At 38.9% G+C, this 8,630-nt stretch overlaps 6 non-coding genes across 6 annotated transcripts; all 6 read left to right on the top strand.

Annotated features, from left to right (window-relative positions):
- Nucleotides 1–360: 360 nt before the first annotated feature.
- LOC143730131 (small nucleolar RNA U3) lies at nt 361–574 on the top strand. The gene has a single exon (XR_013200357.1). It is a non-coding gene; the product is annotated as a small nucleolar RNA U3 (small nucleolar RNA).
- A 154-nt stretch (nt 575–728) lies between these two features.
- LOC143730015 (small nucleolar RNA U3) lies at nt 729–940 on the top strand. Its single transcript, XR_013200254.1, has one exon. It is a non-coding gene; the product is annotated as a small nucleolar RNA U3 (small nucleolar RNA).
- Nucleotides 941–2,426: 1,486 nt separating this feature from the next.
- LOC143729922 (small nucleolar RNA U3) lies at nt 2,427–2,640 on the top strand. Its single transcript, XR_013200173.1, has one exon. It is a non-coding gene; the product is annotated as a small nucleolar RNA U3 (small nucleolar RNA).
- A 1,470-nt stretch (nt 2,641–4,110) lies between these two features.
- Nucleotides 4,111–4,324, top strand: LOC143730252 (small nucleolar RNA U3). The gene has a single exon (XR_013200467.1). It is a non-coding gene; the product is annotated as a small nucleolar RNA U3 (small nucleolar RNA).
- A 1,470-nt stretch (nt 4,325–5,794) lies between these two features.
- LOC143729924 (small nucleolar RNA U3) lies at nt 5,795–6,008 on the top strand. Its single transcript, XR_013200174.1, has one exon. It is a non-coding gene; the product is annotated as a small nucleolar RNA U3 (small nucleolar RNA).
- A 978-nt stretch (nt 6,009–6,986) lies between these two features.
- Nucleotides 6,987–7,199, top strand: LOC143729972 (small nucleolar RNA U3). Its single transcript, XR_013200217.1, has one exon. It is a non-coding gene; the product is annotated as a small nucleolar RNA U3 (small nucleolar RNA).
- Nucleotides 7,200–8,630: the final 1,431 nt, after the last annotated feature.

Genomic DNA, 8,630 nt, shown 5'->3' with positions numbered 1-8,630 from the left:
AATCATTCATGATTAATTATTAAATTCCCTATATATAATTTGAGCTAATTTAATGTAAGACTCATTGTCGCTACACTTCTATTAAAAGATTTTCTAAATTTAGCTTCAACGAATGAACTACAAAGCATGAAACGGATAGCTATGCTGCAAAAAAGTATGACATTATGGATTGTTGTTTGTATTCCACATATCTCAACAGTCGGCTTCAAAGAGATTGTGGAAGTCCTTTCTGCTTTTGGCTCCGATGTGTGCGCTAAAATGTCACGTAAACTTTAGCGCCTACAAAATTCAACTACGCAAAAGCATTTTAGAGGAGAAGCGCAGCAGAATGGAATGCCGATTGAGTTTCTATAAACCGATAAGACTATATTTTCAGGGATCATTTCTATAGTTCTTTGCTTGGAAATGTGTTTTGAAAGTGCTTGTCTCCCAACCCACGATGAAGAGTCATGATGCTCCTTTCTGAGCATGAATTGGGCACAGAGCAGTGACTTTGGTTGTGAGCTCTGTGTCGTTGATGAGCGTTTTTTATTGCTTTTTGCAATATTGAAGAAAGGAGTATGTTCTGAGTGGTGTTTGGTATTTAAGTCTCATTTTGGAATTGTTTTGTTTTTGCATCTGTATGTCCTATGCAGCAAACTTTGTTTCAACAAAATTCAACTACACAAAACCATTTTAGAGGAGAAGCGCAGCAGAATGGAATGCCAATTGAGTTTCTATAAACTGTTAAGAGTATATTTTCAGGGATCATTTTTATTGTTCCTTGCTTGGAAATGTGTTCCGAAAGTGCTTGTCTCCCAACCTGTGAAGAAGAGTCATGATGCTCGTTTCTGAGCATGAATTGGGCGCAGAGCTGTGGCTTTGGTTGTGAGCTTTGTCGTTGATGAGTGTTCTGTATTGCTTTTTGCAATATTGAAGAAAGGAGTATGTTCCGAGTGGTGTTTGGTATTTAAGTCTCATTTTGGAATTGTTTTGTTTTTGCATCTGTAGGTCCTATGCAGCAAACTTTGTTGAAATGCAGAACTGTGTGTTGTCTAAGACAGCAGTTGCAAAAAGTGGGTTTTAGAGTAAAGAGAGCTTTGGATATGTCCCCAGTTCGAGGTCAGCCATCGCAAGTTTTTTAAGAATAAAATCAACGTCAAGTTTCTGAAATGCCTAAGTTAGAAATTGTTGGTAAGTTTTTGACTTTTTCGTTGGACGTCATCTCTGTGTCGTTGATGAAGTTTCTGTGTTGCTGTTGTCGATGTTGAAGAAAGGGGTATGATCTGAGCGTTGTTTGACATTTGTGCCTTTTGAGAAAGTGGATTGTTTTAGAAGCTTTTCTGGAACGCTTTGTGGCAGTTCAAAATTGGAAAGAGGAGCCCAGGACCAATGGAAAAGCTCACGGCTAGGAAAAGACATCAATCATGAACATTTCCACCTCCACTCCAAACCACTTCGCACTCCAAACTTGGAACCACCCACAGCTGTAGGCAATGATGGCCTAATGGAGGTCACCATAAAATTGAGAACTCTGCTACACTCAAGGTTAGATGGTTTTAAGGACAGAATCCTTCAGTATGAGGTGCTGAAGAAGCACATGTTGGCCAAGAGAGAAATTGGCTGAAGAGTAAGAAGACAGAGTTAGACTTGCAAAATCTTCTTTAATGATGTTGCCTTTCTTCAGTTCTGTCTTCACCTTTTAAGGTGGCCTAGCGTTGTAACAGATATGTGGAACAAAGCCCGGTTTGTTGATACCACAGCCCGGGAGGAACCTAAGTACCAGTTTAAATTCCTAAGTTCTTGGCTAAATAAAATATCATTTATGTTAACCCGGCTCCCGTCTCTCTTGTGGTTGTGTTTTGCGGCAGTTTAAACCTCTCCTCGTCTTGGGGCCCGAATCACATTATCCTTTGTATAAAGCATACGTTGTCTCATCCAAGATACAATACAATATCACTGCAAAAACTTGAAATGTTTCCAGCGATGTGGTATTGCATCTCGGATAAGACAGCAGATATGAAAATCAGGTGTTATTGAAAAAACGGGCCTGACACGGGTTCATTTCACATTTCGATGTCAGTCATAGCATGTTTTCTAAGTGCTCAAATTACGTCAGGTTTCTGAAATGTCTACATAAAGAATTGTTAATGTGTGTGTGACTTCTATTAAAAGATTTTCTAAATTTAGCTTCAACGAATGAACTACAAAGCATGAAACGGGTAGCTATGCTGCAAAAAAGTATGACATTATGGATTGTTGTTTGTATTACACTTATCTTAACAGTCGGCTTCAAAGATATTGTGGAAGTCCTTTCTACTTTTGGCTCCGATGTGTGCGCTAAAATGTCACGTAAACTTTAGCGCCTACAAAATTCAACTACGCAAAACCATTTTAGAGGAGAAGCGCAGCAGAATGGAATACCAATTGAGTTTCTATAAACCGATAAGACTATATTTTCAGGGATCATTTCTATAGTTCTTTGCATGGAAATGTGTTTTGAAAGTGCTTGTCTCCCAACCCACGATGAAGAGTCATGATGCTCCTTTCTGAACATGAATTGGGCGCAGAGCAGTGACTTTGGTTGTGAGCTCTGTGTCGTTGATGAGCGTTCTTTATTGCTTTTTGCAATATTGAAGAAAGGAGTATGTTCTGAGTGGTGTTTGGTATTTAAGTCTAATTTTGTAATTGTTTTGTTTTTGCATCTGTAGGTCATATGCAGCAAACTTTGTTGAAATGCGGCACTGTGTGTTGTCTATGACAGCAGTTGCAAAAAGTGGGTTTTAGAGTAAAGAGTGCTTTGGATACGTGCCCAATTCAAGGTCAGCCATTGCAAGTTTTCTAAGAATGCAATCAATGTCAAGTTTCTGAAGTGCATAAGTTAGCAATTGTTGGTAGGTTTATGACTTTTTCGTTGGACGTCAGCTCTGTGTCGTTGATGAAGTTTCTGTGTTGCTGTTGTCGAAGTTGAAGAAAGGGGTATGATCTGAGCGTTGTTTGACATTTGTGCCTTTTGAGAAAGTGGATTGTTTTAGAAGCTTTTCTGGAATGCTTTGTGGCAGTCCAATATTGGAAAGAGGAGCCCAGGACCAATGGAAAAGCTCACGGCTAGGAAAAGAAATCAATCATGAACATTTCCACCTACTCACACTCCAAACATGGAACCACCCACAGCTGTAGGCAATGATGGCCTAATGGAGGTCACCATAAAATTGAGAACTCTGCTACACTCAAGGTTAGATGGTTCGAAGGACAGAATCCTTCAGAGGTGCTGAAGCACACGTTGGCCAAGAGAGAAACCAGCTGAAGAGTAAGAAGACAGAGTTAGACTTGCAAAATCTTCTTTAATGATGTTGCCTTTCTTCAGTTCTGTCTTCCCCTTTTAAGGTGGCCTAGCGTTGTAACAGATGTGTGGAACAAAGCCCGGTTTGTTGATACCGCAGCCCGTGAGGAACCTAAGTACCAGTTTAAATTCCTAAGTTCTTGGCTAAATAAAAGATCATTTCTGTTAACCCGGCTCCCGTCTCTCTTGTGGTTGTGTTTTGTTGCAGCTTAAACCTCTCCTCGTCTTGGGGCCCGTGTCACAGCACCCTTTGTATAAAGCAAACGTTGTCTCATCCAAGATACAATACAATATCACTGCAAAAACTTGAAATGTTTCCAGCGATGTGGTATTGCATCTCGGATAAGACAGCAGATATGAAAATCAGATGTTATTGAAAAAACGGGCCTGACACGGGTTAATTTCACATTTCGATGTCAGTCATAGCATGTTTTCTAAGTGCTCAAATGACGTCAGGTTTCTGAAATGTCTACATAAAGAATTGTTAATGTGTGTGTGTGTGACTTCTATTAAAAGATTTTCTAAATTTAGCTTCAACGAATGAACTACAAAGCATGAAACGGGTAGCTATGCTGCAAAAAAGTATGACATTATGGATTGTTGTTTGTATTCCACATATCTTAACAGTCGGCTTCAAAGAGATTTCGGAAGTCCTTTCTGCTTTTGGCTCCGATGTGTGCGCTAAAATGTCACATAAACTTTAGCGCCTACAAAATTCAACTACGCAAAACCATTTGAGAGGAGAAGCGCAGCAGAATGGAATGCCAATTGAGTTTCTATAAACCAACAAGACTATATTTTCAGGGATCATTTCTATAGTTCTTTGCTTGGAAATGTGTTTTGAAAGTGCTTGTCTCCCAACCCACGATGAAGAGTCATGATGCTCCTTTCTGAGCATGAATTGGGCACAGAGCAGTGACTTTGGTTGTGAGCTCTGTGTCGTTGATGAGCGTTCTTTATTGCTTTTTGCAATATTGAAGAAAGGAGTATGTTCTGAGTGGTGTTTGGTATTTAAGTCTCATTTTGTAATTGTTTTGTTTTTGCATCTGTAGGTCCTATGCAGCAAACTTTGTTGAAATGCGGAACTGTGTGTTGTCTATGACAGCAGTTGCAAAAAGTGGGTTTTAGAGTAAAGAGTGCTTTGGATACGTGCCCAATTCAAGGTCAGCCATTGCAAGTTTTCTAAGAATGCAATCAATGTCAAGTTTCTGAAATGCTTAAGTTAGCAATTGTTGGTAGGTTTTTGACTTTTTCGTTGGACGTCAGTTCTGTGTCGTTGATGAAGTTTCTGTGTTGCTGTTGTCGATGTTGAAGAAATGGGTATGATCTGAGCGCTGTTTGACATTTGTGCCTTTTGAGAAAGTGGATTGTTTTAGAAGCTTTTCTGGAACGCTTTGTGGCAGTCCAATATTGGAAAGAGGAGCCCAGGACCAATGGAGAAGCTCTAGGCTAGGAAAAGACATCAATCATGAACATTTCCACCTACTCACACTCCAAACTTGGAACCACCCACAGCTGTAGGCAATGATGGCCTAATGGAGGTCACCATAAAATTGAGAACTCTGCTACACTCAAGGTTAGATGGTTCGAAGGACAGAATTCTTCAGTATGAGGTGCTGAAGCACACGTTGGCCAAGAGAGAAACCAGCTGAAGAGTAAGAAGACAGAGTTAGACTTGCAAAATCTTCTTAAATGATGTTGCCTTTCTTCAGTTCTGTCTTCCCCTTTTAAAGTGGCCTAGCGTTGTAACAGATGTGTGGAACAAAGCCCGGTTTGTTCATACCACAGCCCGGGAGGAACCTAAGTACCAGTTTAAATTCCTAAGTTCTTGGCTAAATAAAAGATCATTTCTGTTAACCCGGCTCCCATCTCTCTTGTGGTTGTGTTTTGCGGCAGTTTAAACCTCTCCTCGTCTTGGGGCCCGAATCATATTATCCTTTGTATAAAGCATACGTTGTCTCATCCAAGATACAATACAATATCACTGCAAAAACTTGAAATGTTTCCAGCGATGTGGTATTGCATCTCGGATAAGACAGCAGATATGAAAATCAGATGTTATTGAAAAAACGGGCCTGACACGGGTTCATTTCACATTTCGATGTCAGTCATAGCATGTTTTCTAAGTGCTCAAATGACGTCAGGTTTCTGAAATGTCTACATAAAGAATTGTTAATGTGTGTGTGACTTCTATTAAAAGATTTTATAAATTTAGCTTCAACGAATGAACTACAAAGCATGAAACGGGTAGCTATGCTGCAAAAAAGTATGACATTATGGATTGTTGTTTGTATTCCACTTATCTTAACAGTCGGCTTCAAAGATATTGTGGAAGTCCTTTCTACTTTTGGCTCCGATGTGTGCGCTAAAATGTCACGTAAACTTTAGCGCCTACAAAATTCAACTACGCAAAACCATTTTAGAGGAGAAGCGCAGCAGAATGGAATACCAATTGAGTTTCTATAAACCGATAAGACTATATTTTCAGGGATCATTTCTATAGTTCTTTGCATGGAAATGTGTTTCGAAAGTGTTTGTCTCCCAACCCACGATGAAGAGTCATGATGCTCCTTTCTGAACATGAATTGGGTGCAGAGCAGTGACTTTGGTTGTGAGCTCTGTGTCGTTGATGAGTGTTCTTTATTGCTTTTTGCAATATTGAAGAAAGGAGTATGTTCTGAGTGGTGTTTGGTATTTAAGTCTCATTTTGTAATTGTTTTGTTTTTGCATCTGTAGGTCCTATGCAGCAAACTTTGTTGAAATGCGGAACTGTGTGTTGTCTATGACAGCAGTTGCAAAAAGTGGGTTTTAGAGTAAAGAGTGCTTTGGATACGTGCCCAATTCAAGGTCAGCCATTGCAAGTTTTCTAAGAATGCAATCAATGTCAAGTTTCTGAAATGCATAAGTTAGCAATTGTTGGTAGGTTTTTGACTTTTTCGTTGGACGTCAGCTCTGTGTCGTTGATGAAGTTTCTGTGTTGCTGTTGTCGAAGTTGAAGAAAGGGGTATGATCTGAGCGTTGTTTGACATTTGTGCCTTTTGAGAAAGTGGATTGTTTTAGAAGCTTTTCTGGAATGCTTTGTGGCAGTCCAATATTGGAAAGAGGAGCCCAGGACCAATGGAGAAGCTCACGGCTAGGAAAAGAAATCAATCATGAACATTTCCACCTACTCACACTCCAAACCTGGAACCACCCACAGCTGTAGGCAATGATGGCCTAATGGAGGTCACCATAAAATTGAGAACTCTGCTACACTCAAGGTTAGATGGTTTGAAGGACAGAATTCTTCAGTATGAGGTGCTGAAGCACACGTTGGCCAAGAGAGAAACCAGCTGAAGAGTTAAATGTCTACATAAAGAATTGTTAATGTGTGTGTGTGACTTCTATTAAAGGTTTTCTAAATTTGGCTTCAACGAATGAACTACAAAGCATGAAACGGGTAGCTATGCTGCAAAAAAGTAAGACATTATGGATTGTTGTTTGTATTTCACATATCTTAACAGTCGGCTTCAAAGAGATTGTGGAAGTCCTTTCTGCTTTTGGCCTCGATGTGTCTGCTAAAATGTCATGTAAACTTTAGCGCCTACAAAATTCAACTACGCAAAACCATTTTAGAGGAGAAGCGCAGCAGAATGGAATGCCAATTGAGTTTCTATAAACTGTTAAGAGTATATTTTCAGGGATCATTTCTATAGTTCCTTGTTTGGAAATGTGTTCCGAAATGCTTGTCTCCCAACCTCTGAAGAAGAGTCATGATGCTCATTTCTGAGCATGAATTGGGCACAAAGCAGTGACTTTGGTTGTGAGCTCTGTGTCGTTGATGAGTGTTCTGTATTGCTTTTTGCAATATTGAAGAAAGGAGTATGTTCTGAGTGGTGTTTGTGTAGCCGGTTCGGGCTTGCGTGTCTCTGCTATTACGACTCGGCTACCCCTCTGCGTTGTGTTGTGTTGTGTGATGAATAAAGACTGAAGTCGAAATGCTGGTTCAGAGGTTCTTTATCTGCATGAATTGAAAAATGCAGTAGTTATTTGTTGCATTCAATGTAGTGTGGTTTTAATCAGCCTTCTCCTCGCTCCGCTCAGACCTCCCGCGGACTGAAGCGAGCTCACAATGTACAATCTCATTTACAGTAATAAAAAATATAAAGAAAATAGTAATAATTAATATAACATCAGGTGTATCAACAATATATATATATATATATATATATTTACATATATATATATATATATATATATATTTCTCTGAATATACATTGACACCAATCAAACTCATAAAATATACATCTTTAAATCACCCACATTCCAGCATTTTATATAACAATACGGTTGAACACAAAGAAATCACAAAAACAATTTATAACCATACCTGCATGAATTGAAAAATGCAGTAATTATTTGTTGCATTCAATGTAGTGTGGTTTTAATCAGCCTTCTCCTCTCAAACATTTGAACATAGAAAAGATATCAACAGACACGCTTCACAGGCCTACTTTCACACTAACATACTAACAACGTGATACTGCATTCACTCGGTTAAACTTTCACTCATGCAGGGAAAACAGCTTCAAAAGGGAAAATCACATACTTGTACATACTCCTTTACATTTTAACAAAATCAAATCACTTAATTAGGGATTATTTTCACTTATAACACTCTTTTGAACAGGAGTGCACACATTACATACCTCGCTCCGCTCAGACATCCCGCGGACTGAAGCGAGAGCGCGCGCAACGCGACAATGACGTCACAACTGCGACGAACGCAAAACTCAGATATATATAGAAAATTAATTATTTTCTTCTCTTACATACATATGTAACAGGACAATTAGGATTTTGTGTTTTAAATTTAAAACACAAGTTATAATTAATACCCTGTAAAGACTCTGGGGCGGATCTAATCCGTGGGGAATTTGCATATCATAATTAATAATTGGTAATTAATAATTATTCATACATGTTTGGATTAGATCAGTCTTACATGTTAATAAAACTCCTGATAAGGGATGATATGTCATTTTACCTGCATGCATGTCTGTGTATCCTTGCACTTAACCACAAGTTGATTGCAATTAACTACACGGACCACGTCTTACAAAACAGGCTAAATTAATTAGCTCAATTGTCAGACTAATATTTGTGAGACTCCACAATATCATCTTACTTTATAGGATTTCAGGAAAAGCAATTCTGTGGCCACAAGAATTGGGTTTCCTGCCCTATAAACACATACTCTTTAAAGTATCTTTAATTTGTAAGCTTGTTGCTATAAGATTTTTTGGCACTTAAGGGACTTGAAAATGAG

Source organism: Siphateles boraxobius, unplaced genomic scaffold (genome assembly GCF_051911475.1).
Source record: "Siphateles boraxobius isolate OS27281-9 unplaced genomic scaffold, OSU_SipBor_1 8, whole genome shotgun sequence".
Lineage (NCBI taxonomy): Eukaryota > Metazoa > Chordata > Actinopteri > Cypriniformes > Leuciscidae > Siphateles > Siphateles boraxobius.
The sequence above is the reverse complement of the archived record's forward strand: the minus strand, read 5'-3'. Positions and strand labels throughout refer to the sequence as shown.